This window comes from Chiloscyllium punctatum, chromosome 49 (assembly GCF_047496795.1).
Source record: "Chiloscyllium punctatum isolate Juve2018m chromosome 49, sChiPun1.3, whole genome shotgun sequence".
Classification (NCBI taxonomy): Eukaryota; Metazoa; Chordata; class Chondrichthyes; order Orectolobiformes; family Hemiscylliidae; genus Chiloscyllium; species Chiloscyllium punctatum.
Window position 1 is genome coordinate 19,947,598 of NC_092787.1, and position 16,516 is coordinate 19,964,113.

General features: G+C 44.9%; 1 protein-coding gene across 2 annotated transcripts in view; it reads right to left on the minus strand.

Moving 5' to 3' along the window:
• LOC140469334 (adenylate kinase isoenzyme 1-like) overlaps nucleotides 1–16,516 on the minus strand; it is a 158,557-nt gene that overhangs the window by 53,750 nt on the left and 88,291 nt on the right. Inside the window, exon 1 of one of the 2 annotated variants that reach the window (XM_072565753.1) lies at nucleotides 4,313–4,487. The exons of the other annotated variant lie outside the window; for it this stretch is intronic. The gene's annotated coding sequence lies outside the window, so the exon portion shown is untranslated. Of the gene's footprint in view, nucleotides 1–4,312; nucleotides 4,488–16,516 lie in introns of those variants that run through there. 2 annotated transcript variants of the gene reach the window in all.

Here is a 16,516-nt window from a genome sequence, read left to right on the forward strand (position 1 = left end):
GGGAAGAAAGCAGGGTTAACGTTTCGGGTCCAGCCACCCTTCGCCAGAACTTTTGGAGGTGCCGGTGTTGGACCAGGGTGGTCAAAGGCTGAAGTCACACACCAGGTTATAGGTGAAGCCTGATGAAGGAGCAGCGCTTGTGATTTCAAATAAATGCACAGGACTACAACCCAGTCTCATATGATTTCTGACTTGTTCAGGGTTGGCAGTAACTCAGATAAAATGGGATTGAGCTTCATGATAATGTTTTGAGATGAATGCTTTTCCCTCCACTGAAGACCCTGCAACTTCATCCATGGTCCCTGGAGACCTCAGAGCAATTGCAAAAGGTTGGCAAGCTACTCCTGTCGGCCTGGTTTCTATTTGTGTGGGATATCAGTGGATGCTCACTGCCCTGCAGTTATAGTTCATTGCGCAAAGCACTTTGTTACTGTAAGACACTGTAAAGCTGCTATCCAACTGCGAGAATGTCTTTCTTTACACAGAAAGTGCCGAAGACATTTCCTGTGAAGATAAAGCGGTCACATTGGTTGCTCAGAAGGGCTTGGATGTTGAAACAACCATTTCTGATACAGTGACACTGGGTATACTGGCATCTGAACCAATGTACATGTGCCACACAGTTTCACTAACTGTGAACTGATGAAGCTATGAGGATCCTGAGGAGGTTGGGGGGTGGGGGGGTTCGCGATAGGGTGGATATCCAGGCGCTGTATTCTTCTGGAGCAGAAGCTTAATCTATTTCAAAAGTTACGTTTAAGATGGAAATGAGGAGAATAAGTTTCTGGCAGAAAGTCCTGAGTGGGAGTGATGGCCAAGTGGCAATAGCAGTGGACTGCTAACCCAGAGGCCCAGATACTGGGGAGATGTGGGTTCAAAACCCTACCATGGCAAACAGTGGAGTTTGAATTGTTGGGTGTTTGACAAACTCAACCTCATTCCTGCACATTGTCAGAATGCCAAGAAGCAGAGGGACGTACCACCTTCACAAAAAATGTTGGTCAACTGAACCGATTGGAGCTGAAGTGACCTCAGCTAGGGTGGAGTCAGAAGACAAACTCCTTCAGCACAAAGAGAGATTACAACAAAAACTTGCATCTCCATGGTGTCTTTCAGAGACAAAGGTCACTCCAAAATGTTTACCTGGTCACAATGTGATATTAAATTGTGGTTGCTGTTGCAAAGTGAGAACCAAATTGTGCACAGGCAGATCCCATCAGTGAGATAATATGTCTTATGTGTTACTTGAGGGAATAAATATCAGGCAGGCACTGGGGAGAACTACCCTGCCCTTTTTTAAACGTTAGTACTGAATCGTGCATACTCAGATGAGAGATTGGACACCTCGCTTCAACAACGGCATTTGCAACAATACAGCACTCCCCTGAAGGGTCACCCCAAAAACCTGGGCCCAATTTCCCAAAGTGGGACTTGAACCGACAACATTTTAACTTTGAAGCAGGACCCCTACCACTGAGCTAGAACTCCAGCTGCTGGCAGATAGGGATTAGTCAGATTTCTCATTTCAAAACGTTTTGCCAAGACTCCTATTGGCAAATATGAAAATAGGCATTGGGTTCCGCTTTGATGACATCCACAACAATAAAACACCTGTATTTATATAGCACCTTTGGCAAAATAAAACATCCCCATGGTGATAGAAAAAGCTAGAGGGCTACAGAGCCAGGGGTGAAGAGTGGGACTAGCTGGGTAGCTCTTTCAAAAACTGGTACAGACAAGATGGGTCAAATGGCCTCCTTCTGAAATGGCAAATCCTATGATTCTAAGAACAGCTGACCAAAGCACTTGGTCAAAATATTGGGTTATAAGGAGTATCTTAAATGCTGTGCCATAGAAAGCACTTGAATGTTTTCAAGAAGGGGTTAGATGTAGTTCATAGAGGGTCTGGGGACAAGGCAGGAACAGGGCACGGAGTTGGATGATCAGCTGTGATCCTATCGAATGGTGGAGCTGGCTCCAGGGGTCTGATGGTCTATTGCTGCTCCCATTATTAATGTTTTTATGGTAAAAGGAGAAGACAGCAGTTTGAGGAAGGAATTCCTGAAATTAGGACTCTGGCAACTGAAGCTGCATCCCCCAATGGTGCAGCGAAAAAACTGAGAGCTGTGCGACAGACTGAAACCTCACTGTCACAGTGTAACCTCACAGACAGTTCAAGAGCTGTCATGGCCTGAATCCAAGTAACCACAAACCTCAGGCAGCAGTATAGGAAAACAGAAGTAAAGAACTGTGAACTTTACAAAGATTTTGCTTTTGATACAGAATGTAGCGTGTGCAACAAGATAAAGCTTCCCTTCTTCCTCTCAATCTCTGATTACATCTTTTGAGGTTTTAGCTCATATCTCCACAAAGTTTAAACGCTGGCAGGTTTCTCACTGCTTCGGTGCTGTAGGATTCCTCTAAAGGACCATCGAGCTAAGGCCCTTTTGTGTGTCAGTAATTAGTCTCACTCTCACTGCCCCTCAGGTCAGGGGGTGGTGGGTTCAAGTCCAATCTGGAAACTTATGTATATTGGGAAGACCTCATTGGTGGTGATAGAACATGGAACATTTCAGCACTGTACAGGCCCTTCAGCCCTCGATGTTGCACCAACCTGTGGAACCAACCTGAAGCCCATCTAACCTACACAATTCCATTCTCGCCCATATGCCTATCCAATGACCATTTAAATGCCCTTAAAAAGTGGTGGGTGTATGACTGTTGCAGGCAGTGCATTCCGTGCCCCTACTACTCTGAGTAAAGAGCTGGCTCAAGACTGATGGATTCTCCTCAAACTATATATTTCTGTTTTCTTAAATTATTTTAAATGGTGCCATATCAAGGCCACAAATGAAAGCTTTTCCCGGTGTTTTACTGTATCCTTCCTGTAAAATACACCTGACAATAAAATCAGTCATAGTGTCCAGGCTGCCGATAGAGCAAGGTAAGAATCGACGAGAATACACAGTGGGAGGCCTTGTTGCTATTTATCCCTCAGCAGAAAATCTGTCAGAAAATCAGTAAGAGATGTTGTAAAAAGAAACGGCCACTTTTTTCCTTTCAGATGCTAACCTGTTATGAAACTCATCTTTTGTTCTTTGGGGATGTTGGTGTGGGGAGAGAGAGTGCAGGAAGGTGATGGGTGTTGGAGTAAGGGTATGAAACTGGGGCAGGAGGAGGAAGGGAGCAAGAGAGGGAGAGGATCAAATATTGTGGGCATGGACGGATTGGTTAAGGCAAATGGCATGTGGGCAAGGGGAAATGGGAATGGGCAGGGAGATGTGGAATTGGGTGCGTGTGAAGAACGGGGATATCTCTGTATCCAAAGAGCTATACATCTCAAAGTACAGATAGTGAATCATCATTGACCTAGATAAAGAGGAAGGATAAAGAGAAAACTCTGAAGTGACTGAGGAGATATCCTATAAGGAGAAGTTGGCAGAGCTGGTATTAGGAACAGGTGAGTAAGTTAAACAAGTATGGAAGTGAGCTACCAGAGGAAGTGGTGGAGGCTGGTATAGTTCCAACATTTAAAAGGCATCTGGGTGGGTATATGAATAGGAAGGGTTTAGAGGGATATGGGCCAAGTGCTGGCAAATGGGACTAGGTTAATTAAGGATATCTGGTTGGACGGGTCAAACCAAAAGGGCAGTTTACATGTAGAATATCTCTGTGACTCTAAGTTTAACCCTTTTCTCAAAAAGGGAGAGTGCACCTACATCTATTGAAAAGTACTTTCCTCATGCATAACCTTTCTGATCTGGGGCTCATCTCCACAAAACAAGAGATGGATCAGAAAAACTGCACAGTGAATAAAAAAGAACTCCACTTGTGTGTGTGTGTGTGTGTGTGAGATATATATATATAGGTTGGGGCCTGTAGGTGACAGAGACAATATCCAGCTATATTCCCTGACTGAAGCCAGTGTTGTAACACTGAATGACATTTGTCTAACCCTCATCAGACGCGAGTAGCAGGCACTGAAAGACACTTTAACAGCACGGAATGTGAACACTGCCATGAATGAGAAGCTTTGTCGAACCGTCCTTTAAGCCACGACAGTGTCGGGAGAGGAGCTGGAAAGCCGCACCCGGTGAAAAGGCTGTGGAACAAATGCCTGAAGACAAGGGACAAGGTCATACGGCTGCTTCCCGCCGGTGGAACGGTGACAGATCCATTTTGCTTTTAAAGCGTCTTGCTCAACAAGCTGCCTTGCCTTTTTAATAACCCGGCAGTTAAATGTTCTGGCAAAGTCTACTGAAGCCTCTGCTTGCATTCGGCCGCAAGAAAAGAAAATGAGATGAATATTTACCAAAGAGCGCCTTTTAAATGGAAACACGTCTCCTGGTCTGGGTCAAGCTGCACTTCAGATGGAACTGGCTGGCCCTTATACACCGCCCGAGTCTATATATATCTCTCTCTCTCTCTCTCTCTAGCTGCGGAGGAGAGGGGGGCAGGGCATAGCTCACCAAGGCTGGATTGAAGCAAGGCGCCTGCAGGACAGTAAAGTTGGAGGACTGCAGAAACCCTTCCTCCTCCCTCCCAGGACACTCGCTCCGCCCCCTCTGTCTCTGTCTACACCCCCACCTACCAATACAATACAACTCAAAAGAGCTGAGCAACGCTTGCACTGTTACTCTTCAGGCAGCAGTGGGTTGCCTGATCATTTGTTGTGCCTGGGTTGAGAGCAGCAGCTACAGCCCACCCCCCTCCCCAGTCCATTTGCACTGGGCCACTTCTTGTGTTTTCAGATTGGCTGGGGGTGGGTGGGGGAATGTTCCTGCAGATTGCATCTGGCAGGAATGATACTGTACACGCCCTGCATCTGCTTACATTTTTTGACCAAAACAAAACCCACAGCCAGTTCACATGTTTCTTTAGGAGGATCAGGAACAAATCTCAGAGAAACCTATAAAACTCTAACAGGACTAGACACAGGGTAAAGTCTAGATTAGAGTGGTGCTGGAAAAGCACAGCAGGCCAGGTAGCATCCGAGGAGCAGGAAAATCGATGTTTCGGGCAAAAGCCCTTCACACGGTAAAAGCAAGAAGAATGACCAGGGGAGTCCTGAACCAGGGGGTGGGTCACAGTTTAGGGATGGAATCAACTAGGCAAAGGTGAGGACTGCAGATGCTGGAAACCAGATTATAGATCAGTGTGGTGCTGGAAAAGCACAGCAGGTCAGGCAACATCTGAGAAGCAGGAAAACCGACGTTTTGGGCAAAAGCCCCTCATCAGGTATAAGGATACTGGGTGGGCCATTTCAGACTGAGATTAGGAAAAATGACAGCAATCTGGGTTTGTTCAAAATATCACTTCAGTTGCATGACACTGTAATCTTTTGCTATAAATTCTGTATCTTATGATCCTGCTCCACAGCTTCCTGACAAAGGAGCAGTGCTCTGAAAGCTAGTGCTTCCAAATAAAACTGTTGGACTATAACCTGGTGATGTGTGATTTTTTAACTTTGTCCACCCCAGTCCAACACCGGCATCTCCACGTCATTCGCCCAGAGACAGTGGGGAGCCTGTGGAATTCTCTGCCATAGAAAGTGGTTGAGGCCAAAACATTGCATGTTTTCAAGATGGAGTTACGTGTAAGGATATAAACATAAGAACAGAAGAGTTAGAAGCAGGAGTAAGAGTGAGTTACCACAGATGCTGGAATCTGTACTTAAAATAAAAAGTGCTGGAGATCACAGTGGGTCATGCAGCATCCATGGAGAGAAAGCCAGCTAACGTTTTGAGTCAGATAAATCTTCAGCGGAGCTGATGTGAAGTGGGACATTCAATCCTTCAAGCCTGCTCTGCCACTTGACCTGATGTCATCTCAGTCTCAACTTCACTCTCTTGTTGCTCCCCACAACCTTTCAACCCATTGCTATTTAAAATTCTGGAGTCTATCTCCTTCCTAAATTTACTTGATGTCCCAGCATCCGTTGCACTCTGTGTAATGAATTCGACAACCTTTTGGAAACAAAACTTCTCCTCATCTCTGTTTTAAATCTGCCAGCCCTTATCCTAAACCTAAGACCTCTTGTTATACAGTGCTCCACATGAGAAAAACATATTTTCTACTACTGTGTTGTCAATCTCCTCTAGCATCTTACATACCTCAATTAGATCTTAGTTCTTGGGTTAAAGAGATCAAAGGGAGAAAGCAGGAACCCCAGGTTCCTGAGTGGGATAATCAACGATGATCAGATTGAATGGCCAAGGAAATTTGAATGGGGCAAACTCATGGGGCAGCATGGTGGCTCAGTGGTAAGCACTGCTGACTCAGAGCACCAGGGACCCAGGTTTCATTCCAGCCTCAGGTGACTGTCTATGTGGAGTTTGCACGTTCTCCGTGTGTCTGTGTGGGTTTCCTCCGGGTGCTCCGGTTTCCTCGCACAATCCAAAGATGTGCAGGTCAGGTGAACTGGCCATGCTAAAACGCCCATAGTGTTCAGGGATGTGTAGGTTGGGTACATTAGTTAGGGGTAAATTTAGGATAATAAGGTAGCAGAATGGGTTTGGGTAGGTTACTCTTTGGAGGAGCCGAAGGGCCTGTTTCCACATTGTAGGGATTCTAACTTCTAAACATTCCGAAGTTTCTATGAACTGGCAAATGCAGGTTTCTATGTCAGTGAGAGTGAACTAGGAAGGTAGGGAGGTGATGTGAGATGAAAGTGATTATCCTTTCGAAAGTTTCAATTTGAATGTACCTGATTTCTCTTTCTGTTTTTATTCCGTTGAGAGACAGCAATATGGAGCCAGTGAAATTACAGCTTTTGCATCATCTGACCCCAAAATAACTCTTAAGCAGATGCCGGAACTCACAAGCAACAACACGCATACTGTTTATACCATACAGTAAAACATCATTAGCTTATTTTACAAAGCCATGGGGTATATATTGTTGCAATATTTCCCTTTGAGATTTGATTGCTGTGAAACTGGATACAGTACTAATTAATCTCTTGTGTAGACAATGCACTGTGGATTCAAGTACTTTTGTAAGATAAAATGATTTACACCTTTCTCAAAATCCTATCCCATAATAGGCTCATTTAGATTTTAGCCCTGTTTTCACTGACTTTTACTGATTAATCCCACACCCAAAAAGAAATGCAAATTCTAAACACTCTGGATCCTCATGTACCTGGGTCACCAACATTTTAGGAAGGATAGGGGGCTCTTGTAAAGACCTGGCTGCATTTCCCAACCTTGTTTTGTATTTAAAATGTGTGTCATTCTAATTTATTGAGTGGCTCCAGAAATCTGAGAATATAGTTACACAGAGGGAACGGAGGGAAAGTTTTTTTTAAAACCTTTGAGATAAAAGAAGATTTAATAAAAAGGTGCTTAAATGTTGATGCGTTTAGAGTAAATGAAGAAAAAAAAAATGTTTCCAATAATGGCAGGATTGAGAAAGAGTTGATTGGCAAAACTGCCAGAGACAACATAAAAAGAAACATTTTTATGCAATGAACTGTTTGAATTTGGAAAGCACTCGTGAGCTGCTGGAAACAGATTCAATAGCAGCCTTCAAAAGTGAGTTAGAAAATACTTGAAGGAGAAGGAAATGCAGGGATGTGGTAAGAGCAGGGAATGAGATTGATTGTTCTCCCAAAGAGCTGGCATAGATTCAATGGGCTGAGTTACCTCTTTCTGTGCTGTACAATGATTGAGCAAATCTGACAATCACCGGGCATGCCTACACTTACAACAACTGCATCGGATGAAGTCAATTAATTCAGCATAAAGCACGAGTAGCACAGTGTTGTGCACACATATCATAAGCCCGGAACACTTTTGAAAATGCTGACCTTTACATTATAACATGTGAAAGGGGAAACACAGCTACAGAAATGACTGCAGATGTAAATTGTGTGGCTGTCTGGGGAAAGATAGAGAAAGTGAGAGAGAGAGAGAGAGAGAGAGCCTTGAATGTCACACCTGATGAGGTGTCAAAGATGTTTGAAAGGAATATACTTAAAGATGAGATATGCATGACAAACTAGTGCTTACAATTTCAAAGTTAAAAATCACACAACACCAGGTTATAGTCCAACAGGTTTAATTGGAAGCACTAACTTTCAGAGAGCCGCTCCTTCATCAGATGCTTTCTCTCCACAGATACTGAGTTTCTCCAGCAATTTCTGTTTTAATTCAGCCTTGGTCTCTATATGCAAATGGCAGAAGGTATGCCAGCTAGAGTTCATGTGTGAGAGTGCTGGGATAGTCACGGTCAAAGAATCAAGCACTAATCACCTGATGAAGGAGCATCGCTCCGAAAGCTAGTGCTTCCAATTAAACCTGTTGGACTATAACCTGGTGTTGTGTGATTTTTAACTTTGTCCACCCCGGTCCAACACCGGCATCTCTAAATCATTACAATTTCAAGATTGTCAGGAAGAGAGCTGGCAGTGAGATGAGAAGGAACCTCTTTACTCAGAGAGTTGTTCGGATTTAGAATGTGTTGTCTCTGAGAGTGGAAGTGGCAGATTCCACAGGAGGTTTCTAAAGAGGGCTGAATATATATTTTAAAATGATTAAGTTGGAAGACTACAGAGATAAAGCTGGACAATGGGATTAGCTGGGTGGCTGTTTCAGGAGCTGGTACAGACATGATGGGTCAAATGGCCTTCCCTGTACTGTAATGTTCTATGATTCTAACTGAACTGTAACTGTGTGGGAGTTGTCTGACTATGAATATAATGGAAGTAAAAACAGCAGCCTGGGTGAGAGTTTTTTTTGAGTCTCCCCTTTCAAGACTTGACAAGACTAGGGATTAAAAACCAATTCAAGTTCTGATGAAGGGTCACTGGACTTTAAAAATGTTAACTGTGCTTTCTCTCCACAGATACTGAGTTTCTCCAGCAATTTCTGTTTTAATTCAACCCTGGTCTGCATATGCAAATGGAAGAAGGTATGCTAGCTAGAGTTCAAGTGTGAGAGTGCTGGGATAGTCACGGTTGAAGAATCAAACATTAATCATCTTTGCATGGCAGGTAAAGGAATCTCTCACTCCCAGTGCTAGAAGCTAGCCATCAAGCCAGTCAAAACCAAACAGGATAAAAGGATTTCATCTCACCTACAAAACTAAGAATCAAATACTCAACTATTGATGTTCCACCACTCTACTCTTCCAGAATGACACACAGAAACCAATCCATACATCTTTTATCTTTCTCAGAGTCATTTTTCATTTCTAATCTGTGTGCGTATGTGTTGTATTCTTATTCCTTCTCACACTTAGTAACTGATAAACTCACTCTTTTGCTCTGATCCTCTGTTAATTGCCGTTGTTGTGACTAACTGAGGGGGTTGGGGCAGGTGAATAAAGAAGGGGAACCAGTTTGTCCTTCCTCGACAATTGCTGAAGAATTTGGAGCATCGCACGTGGAACCATGATAACATAGGAAAGCCTGGCTACAGTCTGGTTCTAATGATGGTGTGTGAGTGCACTGTTGCCAACCTGCTTTGCAGCTGGGAGAAAGGTTCCCCTTACAATGGATTCACAATCTGGACCATTCCAACTGTAGGGTCTCTGGGCTCAAGGACACCAGGGAAGACAACAGGAGTTCCACTAAGCAGCTCAAATCTTAATTTTTCTACCGATTCACTCACTTTCCCCAAAGGCTTATCAACCTCCTCATTGATTCATAGACATGCACAGCACAGAATGAGTCCAATCGGCCTTTCATGTCCACACCAGTTAACAAAAATTCGATATTCATTTCTCAGCTCTTGACTCAAAGACCTGGAGGTTATGGCATTGCAAGTGAATATCGAAAAACTGATTCAATGTGACATGATGTTTCTCACACAGCCGCCCTTTCAGGCAGTAAGTTCTAGACTCCCATTACCATTTTGGAGAAAGACAGAAATCTCCTCAATTACCTCTTAGCCTTCTACCTCCTATCCTAAATCTAGGTTTTCAAAGGTAATCTCAGTCGGGGTAGGAACTGAACTGTTGGCGTGACTCTATGTTGCAAACTAGCTGTCCAGCCAACCGAGCTAAAACAACCCCCTAGCCATGATATTAACCAAGTATGAAATACAGCCAGAACAGGAGAAATGAGCATTTGTTTCCAATGGTCAATTTGCACTTTGAAGGCTTTCAGTGTAACTTGGACTCAAAGAGTTGACATTTGCCATCTTCTATTTTTGGAGTAAGGCAGGAGGCATTCAGGTTGTGACCCTGAGTAAGACAGACAAGTTCCTTTAGACTCAGTATTTGCGAAGTCCTCTTGCATTACTGAACCAGTCACTGAAGAATGACAGCAGCAGGTGGCCCAGTTTACTGAAGCTCAGGGCGTCTTAGAATGTTGTAGTTAGCCGTATCGAGTTTCTTAAATCAGGAACATGAGTGAGGTTAGGCTCGAAGGTGGTGGGGACAGAGCAATGTCATGGCTAGATGAGCACAGTGCACTGGTGCTGAACTGCGTTGCAGCAGTGGGGCTGGAGAAAGGTTCAATCCTCTTCAACACTGAGCCTCCCATTTCAATGTCACTATGTGGAGACATCAAAGAGACAAGTTCCATGCCCACTGAAAGACTTGCATTTATACAGCGCCTTTCATTATCCGCAGCACTTCTGAATTGTAAGGATGGTTGTGGTGTAGGAAAATACCATTGACAATTTTCCCACGGCAAGTTCCCACATTTAGAAATGTGCTAATGATTAATTAACTTACTTTTCCCAAGGGTTAAATATCGCTGACCCAGGCAGCAGTGTTCTGGCGCCTTTTACATCCATCTGACAGAGCAGACAAGGCCTCAGTTCAGCACTTCCAACAGTGCAATATTCCCTCAGTACAGTACCAGAGGGTCAGCATGGATTTACATGTTCAGGTGTCTGCAACAAGGCATGAACTGAAAGACTTTGATCTCAGAAGCCAGGAACCCTGAACAAACAGGGAAACATCCCTGAAATATTCACAAGTCTTCAGACTACAGGCTCAGGGTACAAGGTCAGAAGTCACATGACACTGGGTTATAGTCCAACAGGTTTTTTTAAAATCACAAGCTTTCGGAGCACTGCCCCTTCATCAGGTGAATTCACTTCATGTGACTTCTGACCTTATCCTCCCAGTGCGACACTGGCACCCCCACAACATGGCTCAGGGGAGTTACAGGACCGGAGACCGAACAGTGTAAAGTTGAAGTAGATTGGGGGAAAAGATTAAGGATAGTTCAACCCGTTATTATTGGCCTCTTATGTGACGAACAAGAATTTACAGGAAATGAGGAAAATGGAAGATTGGTTTCTTTTAGAAATACAAATGTAAAGGCTAGGAAACCCATCCCAAAGCACCCAGGCTGGTGGTGTTCCGTGGACTCAGGCTCTTCAAAAGCTGCTGAACGGATTTTCAAGATACATTGGGAGACGGTAGCCCTTGACTTTAGGCAAACATTCCCTCACATTCTCACCATGATTGCCAATCTGTTTGACTGGGTGAGTTTGTCATAAAGGATACATTTTCCTTATGAGTACCAACTGGGGCCTGTTTAATGAAGTCTGTCAGATTTTGCCTGTTGGTTTTGACACCCAGTCAGTTTGGTTGAAAGGTGTTTTATCGTTTATCAAACAATAATTATAAGTGTTTCTCTTCTGTCCTGTTTTTCTTCATCGTATGCACACTCCCAACTCTGATGGGGTTGCACAGTGGCTCAGTGGTTAGCACTGCTGCCTCACAGCGCCAGGGACCCAGGTTCAATTCCAGCCTCGGATAACTGTCTGTGTGGAGTTTGCACATTCTCCCCGTGTCTGCGTGGGTTTCCTCCGGGTGCTCCAGTTTCCTCCCACAGTCCAAAGATGTGCAGGTCAGGTGAATTGGCCAAACCAAAGACCCATAATGTTCAGTAATGTGTAGGTTAGGTGCCTTAGTTAGGGGAATGGGTCTGGGTGGGATGGTCTTCGGATGGTCGGTGTGGACGTGTTGGGCCAAGCTTCCTGTTTCCACACTGTAGTGATTCTATTCTATGATGGCTTTGACTATGATGGTTGTGCAGTCTCCTAGCACTGAGGTTGCCAACTGCCCAGGATTGGCACTGATCTCTAGGACACAGCTGAGAGAGCTCCCTGGAGAGAATCCATTGGTGACAATGTTCCGTAAGAGCTAATGGATGCTTTTCAGGCTGGGGGAGGGTTTGTAGTGCTAGGAGTCATTATTAGGACTGTTACTTTTCCTGATATATATTAATGATCCAGACCTTGGCGTATGGGTGCAATGCCAATGTTTGCAAATGATACAAAACTTGGACACATTGTAAACTGTGAGCAGGACAATGTATAACTTTGAAAGGGCATTGAATTTCGGAGCCATGAGGTCACATTGCAGCTATACAAAACTCTGGTGCAGCTACACTTGGAGTACTGCGTACAGTTCTGGTCGCCGCATTATAGGAAGGATGTGGAAGCTTTGGAAAGGGTGCAGAGGAGATTCACCAGGATGCTGCCTGGTATGGAGGGAAGGTCTTATGAAAAAAGGCTGAGGGACTTGAGGCTGTTTTTGTTAGAGAGAAGAAGGTTGAGAGGTGACTTAGTCGAGACATACAAGATGTTCAGAGGATTAGATAGGGTGGATAGTGAGAGCCTTTTTCCTCGGATGGTGATGGCTAGCACAAGGGGATATGGCTTTAAATTGAGGGGAGATAGATATAGGACAGATGTCAGAGGTAGGTTCTTTACTCAGAGTAGTAAGGGTGTGGAATGCCCTGCCTGCAACAGCAGTACACTCGCCAACTTTAAGGGCATTTAAGTGGTCATTGGATAAATATATGGATGATAATGGAATAATGTAGGTTAGATAGGATTCAGATTGGTTTCACAGGTCAGTGCAACAGCGAGGGCTAAAGGGCCTGTACTGCGCTGGAACGTTCTATGTTCTTATCTGATGGAGTGAGCGTACAGGTGGCAGACAATAGGAGATGATGCACTTTGATAGACCATGGAAAGACAGTATAAAATATAGGGCCCTTCTCAAAACAGCATGGAAAAGCAAAGGAACCTGTGTGTGCATACATCATTACAGGTAGCAGGACAGGTAGAAAGCAGTTATTAAAGCACACAATATCTCAGGATTTATTAATGGGGCAGAGAGTACAAGAGCACAGAAGTGACGCTGAACTTGTGTGGCCTTAGTTGGAGTATCATGTACAGACCTGGATATGACATTAGTCCAAAGACGTGCAGGTTCAGTTGGATTGGCTATGCTAAATTGCTCAGTGTTCAGAGATGTGCAGGCTCGGTGGGTTAGCCATGGGAAATGCAGGGTTACAGGGGAAGGGCAGGGGGGTCGGTCTGGGTGTAGCTTTTCAGACAATCTGTGTGGACTTGATGGGCTGAATGGCCTGCTTCCACAGTGTAGGGATTCTCCGATTCTGTAGGAATGATGTGAATGCATTGGACAGATGGCAGAAGAATGGGTCTGAGGGGTGAAAAACTTCAATTATGAGGACAGTTTGGAGAAGAGACATCATATAATCCCTACAGTGAGGAAGCAGACCATTCGGCCTACCGAGTCCGCCCCAACCCTCCGAAGAACATCCCACCCCCTTGCCCAGTGAGCAGTTAAGGTCTGGAACACCCTGCCTGGAAATGTGGAGGAGGCTGGTTCAAATTGAAGCAATCGAGAGGGTATTAGACAATTATTGAAACAATATGCAGGGTTACAGGCAGGAGAATGCCATTTGGTGAGAAGCTCATTTGGACAGACAGTGCAGACACGATGGGACGAATGGCCTCTGTCGGTATCGTAACAATTCTGTGTTTCTGTTGAGAAAGCCTCCAGCAACCTCATGACAGTGTGTGCTTTCCGAACTGGGTGAGGCCTACTCAGATCGTTTCCCTTAGAAACCTCAGAAACCATTCACATAGTGGTGCGGCAGTGACAGTGGTTTCTCTGCTGGTGATTCATGAGTTCATTGTTGCCAGGCAACGCGTGGGTGCATATTAGAGTTGAAATGGAACCACAGAGTATGATCATAGGCAAGGATGTTTCATTCATGGGCAGCAAAGAGTTTGGAGAATTACTCCTTTATTTGTGCTAAAAATAATATGCTATTTTGTTTCTGTTTGTTGGCTTCATGATTCCTTTCCTTTCAACCGAGACGTGGGTCATGGCTCATGGTCTATAGCACAGAGATTGGAAACAGAGACAACAACAACTTATCTTCATATAGCACCTTTAATGGCTCTGGTCAGAGCACATTTGGAGTGTTGTGCACAATTTTGGGCCCCATATCTCAGGAAGGATGTACTGGCCCTGGATTGGGTCAGTGGAGGTTAACGAGAATGGTCCCAGGAATGAAAAGCTTAACTTTTAAGGAACCTTTGAGGATTCTGGGTCTATACTCAATGGAGATTAGAAGGATGAGGGGGGATCTAATTGAAACTTACAGAATACTGAATGGCCTGGACAGAGTGGATGTTGGGAAGATGTCCCCAGTGGTAGGAGAGACTAGGACCTGAGGGCACAGCCTTAGAGTGAAGGGAAGACCCTTTAGAATGGAGATAAGGAGAAACTTCTTCTGCCAGAGAGTGGGGAATCTATGGAATTCATTAACACTGAAGGCTGTGGAGGCCTGGTCATTGAACATATTTAAGACTGGGATAGATATGTTCTTGATTGTCAAGGGGATCAAGGGTTACAGGGAGAAAGCGGGAGAATGGGGTTGAGAAATTTATCAGCCATGATTGAATGGCAGAGCAGACTTGATGGGCTGAATGGCCTAATTTCTGCTCCTATGTCTCCTTGTGGAATGAACTGCTCCAACACAAATCTGTTATGACTCCGAGCCTCACGAGGAGATATCCAAACGCTTGGGGTCAATGAGGTGGATTTTAAGAACTGATTTTAAAAGAGGAGAGTGAGGCGGAGAGGCAGGCAGGTTTAGGGAGAGAATTCTAGAGCTCGGTGCCCAGGGCCTGTAGGCACGGTCACCAACAGTGGACCAATAACAGGGAAACGAGGTAAACTAAGGGGAAAAACTGTCTCACCTGTGCAGGAATTCAGGGATTTTTGGTGGGACGTAGGTTTTATTCCCAGCTTGACATCACTCTGATAGGACACCAATGAAAAGTAACATGTAGAGGCGTGAAGCAGGGCAGCAATCTGGAACATGCCACACAGTGCATCGAAGGCCCTTTTAAGTCTCATGTGTGGCCATCTTCCAGGAGCTGTGCAGTGCAGAGTGCAGATAGCGATGAAAACGTAAGACAACTTTGTTAGGATGTAAAAGCCAGCACTGCACCCAATACTCTCACTTTCTGGATTCAGGTTTGGAACATAGGAGCAAAGGTAGGCCATTCGGCCCATTAATCCTGCTCTACCGCTCAATGAGATTGGGTTGTTAATGCTCCGCAAGAGTCTGAATGAATACAAACTTGGATTTTAAAAGTACATAAGTTGAGGGAGGAAAACAGAACGGGGCTTGGTCTCAAAGTTTATGTTTCCCAAAAGATTCATCCCACCCCCAACTGTGTCCCCATAGCATTGCAACCCTGCCCTCACTCAGTGAGCATGTGAGTGCAGGGTAGGTGGGGGGAGGGGGTTATCTGAAAGTAGGGGCCTGCTTATAAGTCGTTCATATCTCCATGGTAACCACTTCAGAAGTCTTGGTCCTGCTTGGGACTGGGACTCCCACGTTGGGAAGCACTGGTTCCCACGGAGCAGGACGTGAGTGCAAGATACTGGATGTAGAACACAGGAGGAACAATGAGGGACTTGTAGCAGACTCTGGTAGCACAGAGAAACGGGATAGGCTGCAAAGTTGGGGGGGGTGACAGAAGGATGTTCAATTCAACAGCAAGCGATCTCACCAGCCTGGAGAGGTTCCTGCAGCATTGAAATCTTGTAGGTTCCTGCCTTTGTGGGAGTGCTAATGCTCACCTGGGGTGATATATTCCTGCTTCAGTATTTATTCTTCCTCACCCAGGAACTCTTGACTCCAGATTTCCAATTCTGCAGGGTCAAGATTAACTCAGCATTGGGAATAAGGGTTGGGGGTGGGTGATTGAACTACCCAACCTGCCCCCTTTCCCCAGTCCCCTGAGATTTACTTTAATAGCTCAATGCAGACTCCTACCCAATGTCAGTTGAGTTAACCTTACCAATAAGGGACACCCACCTGTTGGCATTCAATGTTGTTACCATCCACTGAATCCCCCACTATCAACATCCTGGGGATTATCGTTGACAAGAAACAAAACCCACATAAACACAGTGGCTACTAGAGCAGGTCAGAGGTGAGGAATACTGCGGTGAGTAACTCACCTCCTGACTCCCAAAGGCCTATCCACCATCTACAAGGCACAAGTCAGGAGTATGATGGAATACTGCCCACCTGCCTGGATGGATGCAGCTCCAACAACACTCAAGAAGCTTGACACCATCACTTTGATACAAAGTAGCAGTTTGATTGACACCACATCCACAAACATCCCCTCCCTCCACTACCGACGCTCAGTAGCAGCAGTGTGTACTATCTCCAAGATGCACTGCAGAAGTTCACCAAAGATCCTTA